Source organism: Dermacentor silvarum, chromosome 3, assembly GCF_013339745.2.
Source record: "Dermacentor silvarum isolate Dsil-2018 chromosome 3, BIME_Dsil_1.4, whole genome shotgun sequence".
NCBI classification, from domain to species: Eukaryota; Metazoa; Arthropoda; class Arachnida; order Ixodida; family Ixodidae; genus Dermacentor; species Dermacentor silvarum.
This window is the reverse complement of record NC_051156.1, coordinates 74,514,141-74,532,498: the sequence shown is the minus strand read 5'-3', so window position 1 is coordinate 74,532,498 and position 18,358 is coordinate 74,514,141.

Here is an 18,358-nt window from a genome sequence, read left to right as displayed (position 1 = left end):
ATAAAATACTTGTCTGCATCAAGCTGTGAAGCAGCAGCACATTTTCTGAGGAAAAAGCCTAATTCTTCTATTGAACTGGGCTGCGTACTCGGAACACTACTATGCAGTTGCAGACAGGACTGGTAGTGTAGCAACCGTAACAGTGTGAACTGACATAAAGGAGCAAAACTGAGTGAACTTCAAATCATTATTCTCTCTTAGGAACCATGCTTTCCAATTATAACATGGGGATAAAGTAACTTGCAAGCAAATCTGCATTTCACTCAAGTAAATAACATACTATTCATGCTACCTTGCAGGGTGCACACTACATTCCCTTCGAACATGACTTTACGACCTTGCCACGAGTTGCTAATTGTATTGGTGCATTGTTGATCGAGAGTGGTAGAATGGGATATGTACGCCTCAGGCTAGAGCACATGTTTCGACAAGGAGGCTTATCTGGTTGAACAAGGAATGTCTCACGCTAAATCCATTTGTTGCTTTGTAAAGATGTTGGCTTCAGCTTGAGACCTTCTTTGTTGGACAACTCTTGATCCCCAATGTCGCAACCTTCCTGGTTGCCCTCGTCTTGTCAGCCTATTGCTGCACACAGAAGCTGCATTTTCATTTAAAAACACGAATGAGGTCAAGGGGTTTGTGCGTGGCAGTGTCTGCAAGTACAAAATTTTTTTTCAATGAATGACAGTTTTGGTGCCTTTCTTGAGCATTCAATAGGGAAGAAACAAAAATTTGGCTAACAGACTGGCTATACCAACCAGTAAGCATGAAACAGGGGAAATCAAGCTCTATGGATGTGGAGTGCCATTTCTTCATTTCACACCATGCTTGGGGTCAGCAGGTTTTCTTCCTAAAATTGAGAAAGTTTTTGTAATGAAATACGTATTAGAAGTATTCTGTTCATAATCTGAAAAACAGGCTATTTGGAAATTCATATTTAAGACCAGCGCCAAGGACAAAGACAAAGTAAGGGCTTATAGAAAATGACATGCCGTGCTGAATGACAACTGATTTAATTTTACAACAGACAAACAGTCAAGTACTCTGGAATGCGTGATAAAAGCCATAAAAAAACCTAAGAAGCAGGGAGCAGTTACACACAATAATGTATGCACATGGAAAATGCACCTGGTCATTGGTTTGCAAACAAGTATGCCATTTCCTTATCAGTCCACAAAACAGGTGAAACATTTCACCTGTTTTGTGGACTGAAACACTGTTTCAGAAATGTTTCAGTGTTTCCACTGAAACATTTCTTCTTCAACTTAGCAATTCTGTGGGCCTTGTTTATTGCTCGGGTGAGTTAGTTGCTTTTCTTACTGCTATTAGAGTATGGTGAAGTGCAATAGATGGGACAAGGTGAGGTGAGACATACGGGACAAGCGCAACTGACAGCTGAACATTTATTGGAAAATTTCGCTCCAGCAGGACATGTGCCCAAGACACCCCGAAACCAGCAACAAACAGAGCAGGCGCAAAAAAACAAAGAAATATGGCAAGATCGCTAACAACGTATGCACAACCTCTTATGGATGCGATGGTAATTCGGAAGCATGTGTACGTTGCCCACTGTGCACAACTGGCCCAAGAGGAATAAACAAGAAAACAGAAATAGAAGAACTAGTTGATCTGTGGCTACCTACGAATTGCATTTTTTGGTTAATCTGCCCCCAAAGCCACAATAACACACTTTTGCACTGCAAGGCAAGATCCCACATTTCTCCTTATTGCAAACACCTAAAGTACTGTCGCAGCCTGTCGCTCAGTCACTGGTCAGTCTGTCGCAAGTAAACACAACCACAGTTTAACGAATCCTCTACTTGACAGAATTAGCGCATGGGACATACGGATACTCATGTTTCGTCATACAGTATTTTCTAATTTGACTACCCGCGACGGATTTGCACAGTTGTGCCAACTTGCATAGTGCAGAAAACACAAGATTCACCCATACTTCCCTGCTACTTTCCTTAAGTTGTGCGAAACCTCAGCAACACATCCACCCCCTCAAGGTGGCAATGCTTATGTGCATAAGGTTTCAAACAACTTATGGGGTGGTTGCTGTGTTTCCTGCGCCATGCAAGTTGGCACAACTGTGCAAACGCGTTTCGGGTAGTCGAGTAAGGAAATACTGTACGACGAAACACGAGTATCAGTATGTCCCATGCGCTACTTCTGTCATGTGCAGAATTCCTTTAAGCAGCGGTCGTGTTTACTTGAGACAGACTGACCAGTGCCTGAGCAACAGGCTGCGACAGCACTTCAGGTGTTGTAAATAAGGAGAAGAGTTTGGATCTTGCCTTGGACTGCCAAAGTTGTGGTTGCTATATGTAGTTGAAGAATGTGCAAGTTGTAGGCCGTGGAAAAAATTTGAATGTGAGCTTTTCGAAGCAGTGTTAATTGAAAATTCTTTGCAATTCTGGATCTGATACATGTGTTAGCGTGGCTTTGGTGGCACTTTAAACAAAGAAGCGCAATTCACAGGTAGCCAAAGCTGAGCTAGTTCTACTTCTGTTTCGTTTTTTTATGTCTCTTGTGCCATTTGACAGTGTACACGTGCTTCCCAATTAGCACGTTTGAAAAAGAGATCGTGCACACGTTAGTAGCAATATTTGCCGTATTTCCTTATTTTTTATGCCTGCTCTGTTTGTTGCTGGTTGCGGGTGTCTTGGTGCGTGCATTGCCCTGGTGCAGCAAAATTTTCCAATAAACGTCCACAGTTGTCAGTTGCGCTTGGCCCGTGAGCCTCACCTCACACTGTCCTATCTATTGCACTTCACCGTACTCTAATACGCATCACCAACTAGCCCAAAGTTCTACTCTTCTGAAGTTTTTACTGCTACTTCGCACTTGTCAAAGTCAGGCCAGCAGCCATACTGCATACAATGTATAGCTATATGGACTGGCAGTTCATGTCATAGATTTATTCTAGCTTAATGACATCACAGAAAGTAAATGCAGACAAGGACAAGCAGGACACAAGCGCCTACTCTTAACTCTAGCTTTAATAAGAAAACAGAAATCGGACATAACACATGGTGATATGAAGTGACATCATTCATTCAAAAACAAATTCTTCATCCAATGTAACTGAGAATAGGCGATGCATTTGTCCTTTGCGTTGTGACTCTGCCAAAGCTTAATTATCTTATGTACTCTCTGGTCATAATTTCTGTTCAACGCAGAAGTTTGGGCTAGATTGTGATAACAGAACTTGGACATCATAAGCGCGTAGGAACGCAAACACGAAGAAGAGACACATAGACTAGTGCTCATCCAGTCTGTGTGTCTCTTTGGGTCCATGTTCCTTTGTGCTTGTTATGATGTTCAAGTTCCATAATTTTGGGCTATAACGCGTTTTGTGGAACACAGGAATGAACCCACTTTTGCAGTATGTTGCAATGTGCGGATGAGATTTGTTAGGCACAAACAACTCGATTCACCCCAATCGCATATTAATACAATGCCTGTCTACACAATGTAGGCATAACAAGATGGCCATGGCCAACTGTACACAACCTCTGTTACACAGTGCACCACCTCCTTCAAATCGTGCCACATGCAACAACCAAATTGTTTTCCTGGCTGCAGTATTTTTTCTCACATCAGAGCAAATCTCTCTTCACAAGCTTCCTACAGCAAAAAAAAAAAAAACGTTTAGCCCATAGGGACTAAATGCGCTTTTTCCCATGAAAAAGCCCAAAAGCATACGAAACAACTGCGTCCGTTTTTGACTTGGCTCATCTCATTCATATATTCCATCGCCATGCCTAATTCAGTTGTGCCAATCATTTTTTTACAGGCCCTTGTTAAGACGGTTTTGTGGTGTGACAAAAAAAAGGCAGAAGTCAAAAAATGAAGAAGGTTGGTTATGGCTTGCAGCATAATATGCACCCAGCAAACTAAGCCACAAGTGTTGTGTACAGTCTGGAGTCCTGAAAAGGTTGTGCCTACATTGGAGAGATGGGATGCTGTATTAATGCGTGATTGGGAGAGCATGACTCATCTGTGTGAAACAACCTGCCCTCACGCATTATGAAACACCAACAAATGTGGCGGCAGTACTGTTAAAAAAAACTCACACTGTAGCCACACATCATGACCAAAGAACCTGCGAGGCAATTGTGGCTTCTGAAATTTAAAAAGAATGACAAATGCATCAGTCATCTATCAGGTGCACTGCACGAAAAATTTTATTAGATAACTTCGCATCATGTCACCACTATCATTATATATGTCTGTTTCTTGATTATAAAGCTTGAGGTGAGAGCTGAGGCTTGTGCCATGTGTACACATCTTCGTTAACTTTTTATGGTGCCATTACACCAGAATTTGGATAACCAAATGGCCACACGCTGCTTTTGTCATGTTATAGTGGTGCTCGCAAAGCAGCAAGACAATGCACATAATGCCACACTATGTCAGCATGCCCACTCTTTGCACATGCAGCAGATTACCTATAGAACAAGGTGCACAGGCTGCATATGTGCTCAGCTGCACCGACAGCGATATGCGGCGATGGCTGCACTAGAAAAGAGGACATGCACACCAACTGCCCCCCACTGGGCCCCTTTCAGGGCCCTCTTAAAAGCTAAGTTTGTCATTTTTTGTTTCTGATATAGGCTAGTGCAAACAAATGAATTTGTCTCACTCCCATTAAGAAATTTTGTAGATTAGGTAGAAAATTTATGAAAGCATGGATTTATTACTTTTCACCTTTCTGTCAGAACATCGTACAAATGCATAAACAGTACTTATCACCTTATTTCATGTCAGATTTTTTTTCCATGCTGAAAGAAAGGCATACATTTAAAAAATAAGCTTGGTTGCAACATGTGAAGGAATTGTGTCATGTCACATAAAGGGTTGCTGAAATCAAAATATAGTCGCGACTTTCCTGTGACTGACTTTATCTAACACACTGAAAAGGAAAATGACCTTTTAAACAACAGACTCAAAAAGAAGAAAAAAATCCACACCACATTATTACGAGAACTGCGGCACAATAACTCACAAGGACAACACAAAGAAACGACCAGGACAAGCGCTGAACTTACAACAGGTTTTATTGTAGCCCTTTTCACGTAGATTTCGCTACACAAACGCCATTAGCTGCACAAGCATAGAAACACCATCTCTTTATCTGAGAGTTGTATCGATGGCACACTAACACACCTTTCCCCTAGCCAGGAAATGCACTCTGCCTCAACAATTTGTTGAGTGAAGCGAGATTTGCTTTTCATAATGACAGACATGTTATGCAGGTCAGGTGAACAATCCTTACATGTTCAACAATGGCAAGTCAGGAAACCTTGAAAGTCTTTCCCTTCATGCGCGTTTTTCACATAAGTAGTTTGCATGCTCCATAACACTTAAACTAACGTTGACGCATCTCCCAGTTTGGCTAACATACACCTTTCTGCATCTTAGAGAGATTTTGTAGACTACACGTTCTGCACAATCAACAAAGGGTGGAGTGCCTATGCATTGTGCCGCAGGCTTGCTCCTTTCTTACCTCTGGTTTGGTCATTGTGCAGAGCTTGGACAGCCTGTTAGGTGCGGTGAATACGACTTTTACGTCGTACCGCTGGGCCACCTTTTTCAGGTTGTGTGAAAGCGTGTGAACATAGTTTCACTGCACACGCAGAAGGTAGCTGTGATACTGCATGTTCACAAGCTTTCAGACAACCTGAAAAAGGTGGCCCAGCAGTACGATGTAAAAGTCATTCACCGCACCTAACAGGGTGTCCAAGCTCTGCACAATGACCGACCCAGAGGTAAGAAAGCAGCAAGCCTACAACACAAAGCATAGGCACCCTCCACCCTTTGTTGATGGTGCAGAAGGTGTAGTCTATGAAATCTCTCCAAGATGCAGAAAGGTGTATGTTGGCCAAACTGGGAGATGCATCAATGTTAGTTGAAGTGTTAGGGAGCATGCAAACTACTTATGTGAAAAACACGCATCAAGGGAAAGACTTTCAAGGTTTCCTGACTTGTTATTGTTGAACATGTAAGGATTGTTCACCTGACCTGCATAACACGTCTGTCATTATGAAAAGCAAATCGCGCTTCACTCAATATATTGTTGAGGCAGAACGTATTTCCCGGCTAGGGGAAAGGTGTGTTAGTGTGCCATCGATACAACTCTCAGATAAAGAGATGGTGTTTCGATGCATGTGCAGCTAATGATGTTTGTGTAGTGAAATATATGTGAAAAGGGCTACAATAAAACCTGTTGTATGTTCAGCGCTCGTTCTGGTCGTTTCTTTGTGTCGTCCTTGTGTTTTCTTGTGCTGAAACTCTCATAATAATGTACCAATGTGCCCACCTCGCCACATTAATCATGCTTTAAGCGTTGTATGTGGGCGTCTTGGTTGCAAGATAACCTAAATCTTGCATATTAGTCTGGTGTGTAGGGCATAAAAGGCTCTTAGCGGAGTCACCTTATGCTTTTATATAGGTTATTCAGTTCGCATGATCTTCCACAGAAGTAGCTGTAGGCACTTTTGCTGCAATAACAGTACTGTTCGCAGTATTCATCGCGGGGAGTGCGGCTTGCCACTTGTAGCGGTCACACATATTCATCGTCGACTACGCCAAAATATGCAGCGATCTGGGTAAAATAACTAACCAAAAGACATAAGTTGAGTTCAAGAAACGAGACAGAGTAGCCCAAGAAATAGTTTAAGGCTCCAATATAGAAAATGTCGCTCTTATGAAATCGTCTTTCTCATATTTTAATACACTCCCTAGTTTAGGACAAGTTTTCGTATGACGTTTTGGTTTCTTCTACACTATAATGATGTTGCTTGTTAGACACTGGTGTTTTGATGTGCACGCTCTTTTGTATTGCTATAAAGACAACTGGTAAAGATTTGCTCTTGCAATTGAAGTTTGGAGACAGTGCCTGTCAGCTCATATTTTAATGTGTTTTTCATTTCATCTGTGCAATTACACCAAACCCTAAACTACAAAAATACCCGTACTCAGAATCACAAAGGTACACACCTGTGTAATGATTCTGCTGAGATCCTTGGAGTGGTCAGTCACACAATGCAGCACAGGTAGAATGGCATCTTGAGTTAAAACAAAATAACAAGAATTGTAAGATACACATCAAAAATTTCATGCTGTGAGGCATTTAGCATGTGTACTAATTACCACATTTGTATGCAAAACAGTTTTGCAGAATAGTTAAGCAAGGCAAATCAATGTCTGGCCATGGGACTGTCAGCCAGTGCTACTCATGGCAATGGTGGTGTATATAGCATATAGTTTCAAGTGCAGCTTTTGCGGGGTACATGAATTCAAAAAAATTTAGATTCACATAATACATGACACATACAGTAAGAAATATGTGTTACGTCCAGCACCAAGGCCACATGTGGCACTGCCTAACGCTACCAGGGCCAGACTTAGTACACACAGAAATGCACAACAAAGTGAACAGGAGGAAGAGCTGTTGCTTTAACTCAATAAAAGATTGCATGCATCATGCAGCTGTGAATACAGCTCCCATCAGCAACAAGTTGTCCTTTGGACCACTTCACTTCTGTTCCTTTTTTCTTTCCTTGTCTTCACTGTTTGTTGTTGCCATGTGGTTGTGACGAGCACCTCAGTTCCTATTCTTGTTTTATTAGATGCTGTAAAGTCATCCAAATGTGCTTAAGACTCTTAAGAGTAAACTTTAACCATTTTGTTTGAACAATGTTTTTCTCTTTGTTTCGCACTTTAATGTACTGCTAAGAAAGTCTAGACAATGCTTTACAGAAAAACCTACATTCACACATCTGAATAAAACTGCACAGTCTACGGCTTCAAGATGTGTACATACACACTTTATACATGTCTACAATAAAAATATAAGTGACTGTTCTAATATGCACACTTACCATACTGCATAACAGTCAACTGGTTCCAAAATGTTTTTTTTTTATCACACGTATGACGGCTCCAATTACAAATTTAATTCTGGCAGTTACTCAACACACTCCCAAAACCTTCCTAATGCGATCAACGAGAATTTTGAAAATTTAGAGCAGTTGGACACAAACAAGGCAAATAGTTTTATAATGCTAAATAACAAACTGTTATTGTTTATGACAGTAAAAGGCCATGCGCCTGAAACGTCGGTACTGTTTATCCTATAAGCACATTATTATATTTTTGCTTACTTTCCTAAGGATTGCGCTGAGTGATCTGCTCAAGTGAAAATATTTATGCATAGCTGTGTCATTTGTTCACTTGCGTTTTCACATTTGTAATAATGCTACTTTATGTGCATACAAACGTGCCAATACTTCCTTCTGCTGAAGGCCAAACACTATGCTTACGAGGTACATGCATTTCATCTACCAAGCTGTGGACTTATGAGAATGAGCAACTGTATTAAAAAGTGTGATTCTTTGGACACACACCAAATGACCTTTGCCTGGAAAACAAACATTTTGCTAAAATCATGACTTAATCCAATTGGTACTAAGCATAAAGCATTACTCAAGAAACTTGCGTTTACCAGACACCACTATAGACACTGGGACCTGTTTGGCTTCTCCATAATCTGGCACAATGTGCTTAACCTGCCTGTAAACCCTGGAACGTGTTCGTGATACTTTTTTTAAATAGATGGGAAAACTTGACAAAGACCTAAAATTAAGGTCGGTGAAGCAAAACAACTTTTTAAGAATTCCACTCTGTTTCTATGCATATGTTCTATACATATGACGGTGAAGGCAAGTGATGTATTTGAACAGTGTTTTTAACCATACAATACTAGAGAGCACAGTTTTTCAATAATGTGATAGAGAACAATGGTAATAATACCACACAAAATAACCTAGTGAATATTTTTTAAACTTGCACAAGGTTTTCATCGTTATTCAGATGCACACATCTGCACACTGTGCATCAGGTCTTGTCATTTAGTTTTTTTTTTTATTTGTCACATATTAATTTACATGATACAGTTGTCCTGAAATACGTCATGTTGGGCTCCTTCAGTATATTTATTTTCTTACTGAAACACACATGCCTATATATGTGTTCTGTCCCATGGAACAGGTGTCACAGCAATACCTCTAACTGAAGCCACAAAACTAGCCATTGTAGGAGGTAAAAGATACAGGGTAAAGAAACTAGGTAAGAGCATACCTAGGCCTCTTGCTGAAAAGGGGAACTTCTCGAAGGCGTCTGATGTCCCTCTATGAAGCTGCTTCATCCTCACAGCTGGCAATGAAACGGCTGCAGTCTTGAAACACAAGTGAAAAATTAGACATAGCGATGTCACATAGAGCACGCAACAGCTGGCCGCAAGTTAATATGGGATTACTTTCACTGCTACACTGAGTTTTGTATGTTGTTCAACTTACATTATTGGTAAACTATGCCTGCCAAAATTTTATATTTTAACAGGCTTTGCTCTTTACAATTAAAGCCGTTACCCAACTCATGCCCCTATGCACTTATGCCAAGAAATGTTTACTGATAACCTAAACTGAATGGCTTCTAAGACAAATTATTTCAGTCAAGAGGATGCGTAATTAATGAGTGTCACTGACATTGAATACCAAGGTAGTATCTCTTTTTACAATAGACAGTGGCGGACCTAAAGCACATTTTTCTCAGATTTGGGTTGATCAGCCAACCATTCTTTTTTTTTTTTGACCAGCAGCAGGAATTGAGTTATTAATACTCGTGCACGGTAGGATCACACTGTCAAGTGAGATAATATTGTGATTTTGAAAGGGCAACTTTGTATTAATTTGGTATCTAGAAATCAAAACTTAATATTTGTACGCAATGGCGCAGCAGCAAAACAAACATTAAACAAGTCGAGGCGTCCAGTGCACAGAGCGGGCAGTCTAATAATAACAGTGTACAAGCGGCGACTATATAGATATTGCATAGTGCTTGCATGGGAGGCGTAGTCGCTGCCTCAGCAAATAACACAGCCACCGCGCTACGCTCCCGTGAACTAATACCAGCAACGCTATCGCGTAAATTTGTTTCGTCAAGCCAACCGCATCGTTTTCTGCCCACCAAGGGTCGAGTGACGGCGTATCCGGTAATCTGAACGGTAATCTAAAGTTTCTCCAAGACAGAAGTCGACGGGTGCTGGCTCACCAAGATGCGCGGCTACGCGAAGCAATCGCGCACTGCCTGCACAATCAACGGCCTGGGCGCAAGGAGACAGACGCCGGCCCGGAGTGTACCGGCAAATCTACACAGTGCGCGCTTAGTAAGCGACCTACTGCACACAACCGTACGAGGGGATTGGCGCCACGTACGCAACAGCTAGCAGATACCGCGCACAAAGAAGCGCCGAAACCCGCACACACGCGCATCGCAGTAACGAGTTGACACATTTTAAGGCCGCGGTTAGGCGGCGAAGCTTGGCGGCTTAGCTCACCCCGCACTGCACGTAACTTCTCTGTAGTGGCTTGCACTTGGGGAAACATCAAGAACGCTCACAGCCATCCAATTCACAGACCTCAAAGACATGGCAAAGTTGGTCATCATCTAAAATCATATTTTCTAAGTACTATCGCTCCACTCTAAGCACTCGCCTCGAATACGACAAAGCTCGCACAAACACGGTGATCGTGCAAGGCAACGTTTGCAAAATGGTTCGGGACGGCCAACTGTTGCACTGAGGCCTTCAATAACTCGTATCAGCGCCTCTAGAACACATATGCATACCAGAACGTGCATCGTTTAGTGAAAATCACTTACCGTGGAGTTTGGCAGTTGAAAACTGCGAGAGACACCAACGACGGCAGAACAATGCGCCGACGCTGGCGGTAATGGCTGCCGCTTGGTCGCTTCGAGCGCGCGCACTCCAAAGACCCGTCGGCGCGACGTTTCTGTGGTTTCGGGTTTGGCGCGGCATTCCCTGTAGCGCCCGCAGCGCTAGCGCGGCTACTCCAAACAGAAAAACAGCGCGGGACGCACATTGCGCGGGATTTTTCGAATCTGATTGCAGAAATTCTACTGAAATTGTCGCTCGGTGTGACAGCCATGTTGGTCATGGCAGGCGGCTGAGTTGTTACCTGGCTTTAAGCCGGCTTTTAGCCGGCTTTTAGCTGTTTGGCTTGGGTCAGATATGGGCGTTTTTCAGCACTCCCTATCTACCCAACGCCAGTTATTTTTTGAAAACCCCCATTTTACTACCGCAACATCCCCTTAATGTTCATCTGAATGTGGTCGGGGGTAAAATAAAGGTTCTAACTTGTTTTACTCCATCTCGTGGGAGTACATGTTTTGAGCTTGGGAGGAAAAAGGGCATGTCAGCTGTTAAAATGCCCATATGGGCTAATTTGTGTTTACAGTGTATGCCTCAACGTGCAAAACTAAGTTGTTCATCTATCCATCTTAATACGTAAGGGCATATTTTCTCAATAGAGTGCTGCTAGCGGTATGCCATGAGTGTGAATATAAAGATTGCTTGGGGCACCTCAACGACACCGTTACGTTATAAACAATAAATGTCCACAACGGCGTCTCTCATTGTAACTGTGCGACTTTCGGACGTCAAGTCTTACCGAAAATTACAAAATGCGTTCAGACTGAAAAAAGGCTGCCGCGGATTGCTTCCGAAGGTTATTCTGGCACGTTGACTTCATAGAAAAAAAACCCTGGCTGCCTTTCTGGAAGCCCCTGAAAATCCCGAAATCAATCATCACTGTGTTTGCCGTGTCGCAATTAAACGCTTCTAGGATAAGTAATTTCCAGCAGATTAATGGCTACTCTTTGTCAAGAACACTGGTAGCGCTGGCGGAACAAGCATTGTGGTGAAGTTCAGGGCGTAGAGACAACTTTTAAAGGTTTTATTTTTGTGTCAATGACGTCATCACTGCGTCACCGCGGAAAGTTTAAAAAGCTTAAGGTTAATACGCCACGTGGTGGCACCCACGCGAACTAAACCCTGATGTACAGAACAGCCACTGAACATATGGCGCAAAGGCTTGCGCACTGTGGCCATCCCCTGCCCAGCCCCTACAAGCTCACCCGCTTTAGGAACACACCTTGTGTTTATCGTGTGTTTATCGACCATAGTGCTGACGCCGACAAGCGAGAGCACGCTGTATATAATCAAATAGTTTTATTCAATTCAATTCAAAAGCTGGATATGCTTGCTGGGGCACTACGCAACCCAAAGGGCATGACTTTAAAGCTTGGGAGAGCACATCGATGTAATGAAGGCGGTCTTTTCGTGATCTTGTTTATCAACGGCAATTTGCCTATAGCCGGACAGAATATCTATAGAAGTACTTTTCGCCATGGAGTGCGTCGAGTGTGTCGTCTATAGCGCGAAAGGGTAGATGTCCTTTTTCAGTAAACTTCTTAAAATGCTGATAGTGGATTCAAAACCGCCACGCTTCGCCTTTTTTCTGACAAGCACCACAGGGGACGCCCAACGGCTCGAGGGTGGTTCAATGATGTATTTAGCCACCTCTCCTATTTGAGTGACACGGCTTTCAGTCGCAGACACTCGGTAAGGGCGCCTATGGATGAGTCTAATATCCCCAGTATCAATGCGATTGTTTACCAATGGTGTCTGGCCAAGATGGGGCGAAGCAAAATCAAAAACATCGCGGTAAGATGTAGTGCTTTGACTCTCACATGCTTATTCTGGTCTCAAGCTCGCCAAATAAAGAGTTAGTTACGTGGTTCACAGTTTTGCTACTGTGCTTCTCACCATCACAGCAACATGACAATATCCTTTACGCTTTTTGCATGATGAAAACCCATTATGGCACAGGAGCCAACTATGGCTAAGAGGGTCAGGCTAGTGTCGATGGCTAGTGTCAATGACTTCGCAATGTAGTGGTGAATTACGAGAGGTAGATGTGATGTGGCTGCAATAGAGCCTTAGAACAGTCGCTTTAAAATGCGTAAATGTATATGTAATAAGAATATGGCAATGACTAATGATGTACGCTATAAACACAAAGTATACGTTGTAAAAGGATATTATATGTGCTAAATATTTCAGTGGTAAAAACTGGTAAGAAGCACGGCTGCCTTGAGGTAGCACTTGCAACCCAAGGGCCTGGAGGCATGCGCTATACATAACTCTACAATCGCAGTGGTATCCTCTGGCCAGAAGATGCGCTACGAACTTATTGGAATAATAACAATAGTAAGTAATGCAAATGGAAGAAACCTCGGATTGCTTTGGTGTCAATTGACGATTCTGAACCAAAAGCATTACCAGATGGAGGGGTTTGTGCTGGCTGTATGTAGAGGAAAGTGTTTCTCTCAGTTTCTGCTTCTCGACACGCCAAGAGGACGTGGGGGATGGTCTTTCTCACCACATCAACCACAGGTTGGAGGTTCATTACCAGTCAGCAGAAAATTGTGGGTGCCATATGTGTGTCTTATTCTGAATCGACTAAATGGGAATTAGGTTCACCGTATTTTCCTTGTGAAGAGCTTGAAACCTAACTGTGGCTAAATTTCGTGTAGCCCATTGTTTGTTTCAGCTTCCTACTACCATTGCCAGTGGCGTTTCAGTTTCTTTTGAAGTTTCTGTTGAGTTTCTCCTTCCAGTCCGTGGTTTCGTCACAACACACCAAACGTCTTCTCAACGCTCACGCCCCCGCGGGGTGCTTGTAGTGAAAGCCAAACCTATAGTATATTGTTTGTAATAGTACGCAGCCTCACCGGTTGAAGAGGGACCCTTACTACAACCCAGACGTCTGAACAGCGTATTTGCTAGCTTTTTAAAAGAAAAAAAAAAGCAATAAAAAACACGCACACAAACGATTCGGTTGCTAACGTATACTTTCTCGTCTCACTGTTTACTTTGCGAAATGAATATTTTGCCAGAACAGGTACGCCAGACCTTGTCAAGCGCCGGTGGCCACGTTCACGGCATAACATAGTGTTATAGCGTGACGTCGCATATCAGTGCGCACCCAGTGTGCGCATTCCTTGTGTTATGGATCAGGTGATCCGTGTCTATATAAGTGCACTGTGAAATAAACGGTCATCCTTTTGCTTGTTGGAATGCTGCCTGTTCGCTCTATCGCACTGGCGACGAGGATGGGATGTGCCCGCTTCCACTAGCTCAGTGCTGAAGCAGTATCGTAGACAGTCGGCGGTCGACAGCCACGGAAAGGAAGGCGGCGGCAGCCCTGGCCCGGAACGGTTGAAATCGTCGGTACCACAGCAACGAGTCAACGCAGTCATCGGGAGAGCGAACCGATAAGTATACCGTCACTGCACTGGAAATGGCGCGACTGGGGAAGCTAGACGAGTACGACGAGAAGGAGCAGAATTTTGAATCCTATTTAGAACGCTTTGAGCATTTCGTCACTGCAAACGATATCAAAGAGGAAAAGAAGCTGGCCGTATTTCTGAGCGTGATAGGACCACGAACGTACAGCGGTGAGCCCTGTTAGGGTGAACACGCGAGCGCGTGGCCGACGGCACTATCAGCGCCGCGTAACAGCCATCGTTGGAAACATTGCACATGCGCAGCATGTGCTTTGAAAACACTCTTTCCACCGCGCGCATCACGTCATCGATACGCTTGTTCGTCGTCTGCTAGCCGCATTTTTTGTTCGCTGAGCTGATACCTTCTGCATTTCAAGGTCCATCTGGATTGAAGATTGGCGCGTGAAGGAAAAAAGTGAGTGTAAGAGGGATAATTATTAAACTTTTTATTCAAGAAAATTGCACTTTTGCAATTCAAGTTAAACAAGACCATGAGAACAAATATAAAAACATGAGCAAATCTAATAGCGAGTCATGTGACCACTTACAGCAACGACTGCAGCTATTCTGGACGGTAACGAGTCGTAAAGTGATCGAACATATTCCCGATCGGCTTTCAGCCTTTCCCACTCGTTGCTGACTTGCGCCCACAACTGGTCCGAAGTCGCGGAATAAAGGGGCTTCCTTGCCAAAGAAGCTTTCAGACGGCCCCACACGTTTTCTATCACATTCAGGTCCGCTCCTTTCGGAGGCCATTCCAGTAGCTGCATGTGCTGCTCCGCCTGGAACTCCTTGACAGCCCGCGCCGTGTGTATCGGTGACCGGTCCTGTTGGAACAGGTAATCACCGTCTGGGAATAAACTGCTCGCATATGGCAACAGCACATTGTTCAAAATGTTGCAGTATTGTTCCGACGATAAGTGTCCACGTATACGTTGCAGGGGCCCTAAACCATATCTTGAAACAGCACCCCACACGTTCACACTCGATCTCCCACTGGCAGAAACACCTTGCACGTTGTCCGGGTCGTTCCTGCGTGGCATTGTGACGTTAACTAAAACAATTGCTTTTCAAAGCAGGAAGTTTGCCTCACCGTGTGCCTGGTAGTCTCCAAACACGCAATCTTTGGTCTTGTCGCGTCGAAAACGTCGACTCATCCGAAAAGATGACGCGACCCCACTCTTCTGATGTCCATGCTTCGTGCAGCTCAGCGAACTGCCGTCGTGCGTCCTTGTTTGCCGCCGTTAGTAGTGGCTTCTGCGCTGCGACGCGACTGCGAAGGCCCGCAGTACGCAGGCGACGTCGAACAGTGGTGTCCGAAACGTCCAAATCCAAGTCCTCGCGTATTGCTGGGGCTGGCAAGAAAGGGTTACGAACAGCAGCTGCAACTATGAGGGCGTCTTCATCGTCTGTGGTAGCTTTAGGGCGGGGCGCGCGGGGTGCATCCTGAATGCGACCGTCATACTTGTAGGCTTGAATTATCCTGTTCACAGTCTTCAGGGGCCTATTAACTAAAGCGCCAATATACCGCTGGGAATAACCTTTCAGGGAAAGATCGACAATTGAGCGCCGTTCATCATCGGGAACCCTAGCCATAATACGATCTGGCGACAGAATGAACGGCTGCGAAAGATGTTTGGTTGTTTTATATACGGCGTTGCATGCACAACAACTTTGAAGGGAACGAATAGACACGCCCCCATAGATATACAAGTTTTTTTGTCTTGTTCTGTTCAAGCACAGATGTTTAAAGAAATCTTAATGCAGGATGCATGGGCTTAGAAAACAAAAATGCGGCTAGCAGACGACGAACAAGTGCATTCATGACGTCATGCGCGCGGTGGAACAATTATTTCGCGGAAGGCGTGATGCGCATGCGCAATGTTTCCAGTGATGACCGTAACGGGGCGCTGACAGTGCCGTCGGCCACGCGCTCGCGTGTTCACCCTAACAGTGCTCACCGCTGTACGAGGTGCTCAAAAGTTTGGTAGTACCCGCCGTTCCTGGGGACAAATCCTTCGAAGAGGTGACAGTGCTGTTGACGAAGCACTATAGCCCAAGCTGTTCTGTGATCGCCGAGCGCTGCAAATTTAACAAGCGAGCACAAGAGGAACAAGAAAGCGTCGAGGATTTCATAGTGGCCTTAAAGCATTTAGCAAGGAAGTGCGATTTCGGTCTGTTCCTGCAAGACGCACTGCGAGACAGATTAGTGGCAGGCATAAGACGCGAAGAAACGCAACTCGCCTTGTTTGCTGAAGACAGTTTAACCTTTGAAAAGGCGTGCAAGATAGCCTTGGACCGGGAGCAGGCTGCGCGACAAACAGCGTTACTGCATGCAGAAGGCAAGGAAGCGACGCTGCATGCCATGACGATAAGAGTTCAGGGAACTGAAAAGAAATTGAAGCTTCGGAAATTCAAGGACGTCAAGCGAATCTGCGAAAGATGTGGCAAGGCGCATGCCGCTAGTTTTTGCTGGTATAAGAATGTCCAGTGTCACAGCTGTTCACAAATCGGCCATTTACAGAAGATGTGTCCCAGCAAGTGCAGAGAACTAAAAACTGCGAACGTGGTGGACTGCTCTGATAGGGACTCTGAATTAGATGTGTACCATGTTATTAACACCGTTCGTTCTGGATACGAAGTGCAAGTAAACGTAGAAGGGAAAGACATCTGCATGCAGATTGACACGGGAGCTGCTGTAACCCTAATTCCTGAGAGTGTTAAGCTGAACGCATTTCCTCATGTCAAGTCCGAGCCATCACGAGTCATCCTAAGAACATACACTGGGGAACCCATTCCAGTGAAGGGGCAATGCAACGTTATCGTTACGACAGGAAAGCAGTCTTTACGACTGCCAGTTATCATTGTCAAAGATCACGGCAAACAGCTTCCACTGCTGATGGGGCGAAATTGGCTCGAGATGCTAGGGCTTGACTGGAAAAGTGTGTTGTCCGTAAATGTAAGCGACGCTAGCAAGGTGGAAGCAGTGAAACAAAAGTTCCCAGGGGTGTTTTCTAAGCAACCCGGAGTAGTAAAGAACTACCAAGCAAGGATAGTTCTTAAACAGAACTGTACGCCAGTCTTTGGCAAGGCCAGAAACGTTCCATATGCGCTACGAGATAACGTAGAAAAGGAGCTGGAAAGGCTGCAAAAAAGCGGAGTTATACGCCGCGTGATGCAAAGCGATTGGGCAACGCCAGTGGTTGTGATTGAGAAAAAAGATGGCTCACTGAGATTGTGCGGGGACTACAAAGTAACAATAAATCCCGCGCTAAAGACCGACCACTACCCATTGCCTCGTCCTGAAGACTTGTACTCTGCAATAGTGGGTGGCAAGGTGTTTTGTGTGCTGGATCTTTCAGCCGCGTATCAGCAGATTCCGCTCGCTACCGAGTCCCGACCACTGCTAACCATTAACACGCACATGGGACTTTTCGAGTTCCAGCGGTTACCGTTTGGTGTAGCCAGCGCGCCAGCCATTTTTCAGTCATTCATGGATGAGGTGCTCAAGGGCATACCGCACGTAGGTTGCTACATAGATGACGTCATTGTGTCCGGAAAAAACTTCACCGACTGCCAAAAGACGTTGGAACTAGTTCTGCGGCGGCTTAATGATTACAACGTGACTCTGAAAGAACAAAAATGTCGTTTTTTTTCAGGACACCGTGACTTATCTAGGTCACACTGTGTGCGCTGATGGTATCTATCCCACGGAAGAAAAGATAAAAGCGGTCACGGAAGCGCCAGAGCCCACTTGTCAAACAGAGCTAAAGGCTTATCTAGGCATGTTAAACTTTTACGCAAAGTTTTTAAGCAACATTGCCTGCGTGGCAGAACCATTGTATCGTCTGTTGCGCAAGGGCGAAAAGTGGTCGTGGACACGGGAGTGTAGCGAAGCTTTTGCTGCTACGAAGCAGTTGCTTGTGAAGAGTACTGTGCTCACCTTTTACGACGTAGCGAAACCAATTGCGCTGTCATGTGATGCTTCGCCCTATGGTTTGGGTGCTGTTCTTTTTCATGAGACTGCAGAGGGACAAGAGAGGCCAGTGGCGTTTGCATCTAGAACACTTACATCAGCTGAGAAGAACTATGCTCAGGGTGAGCGGGAAGCATTAGCACTGATGTTTGGGCTAAAAAA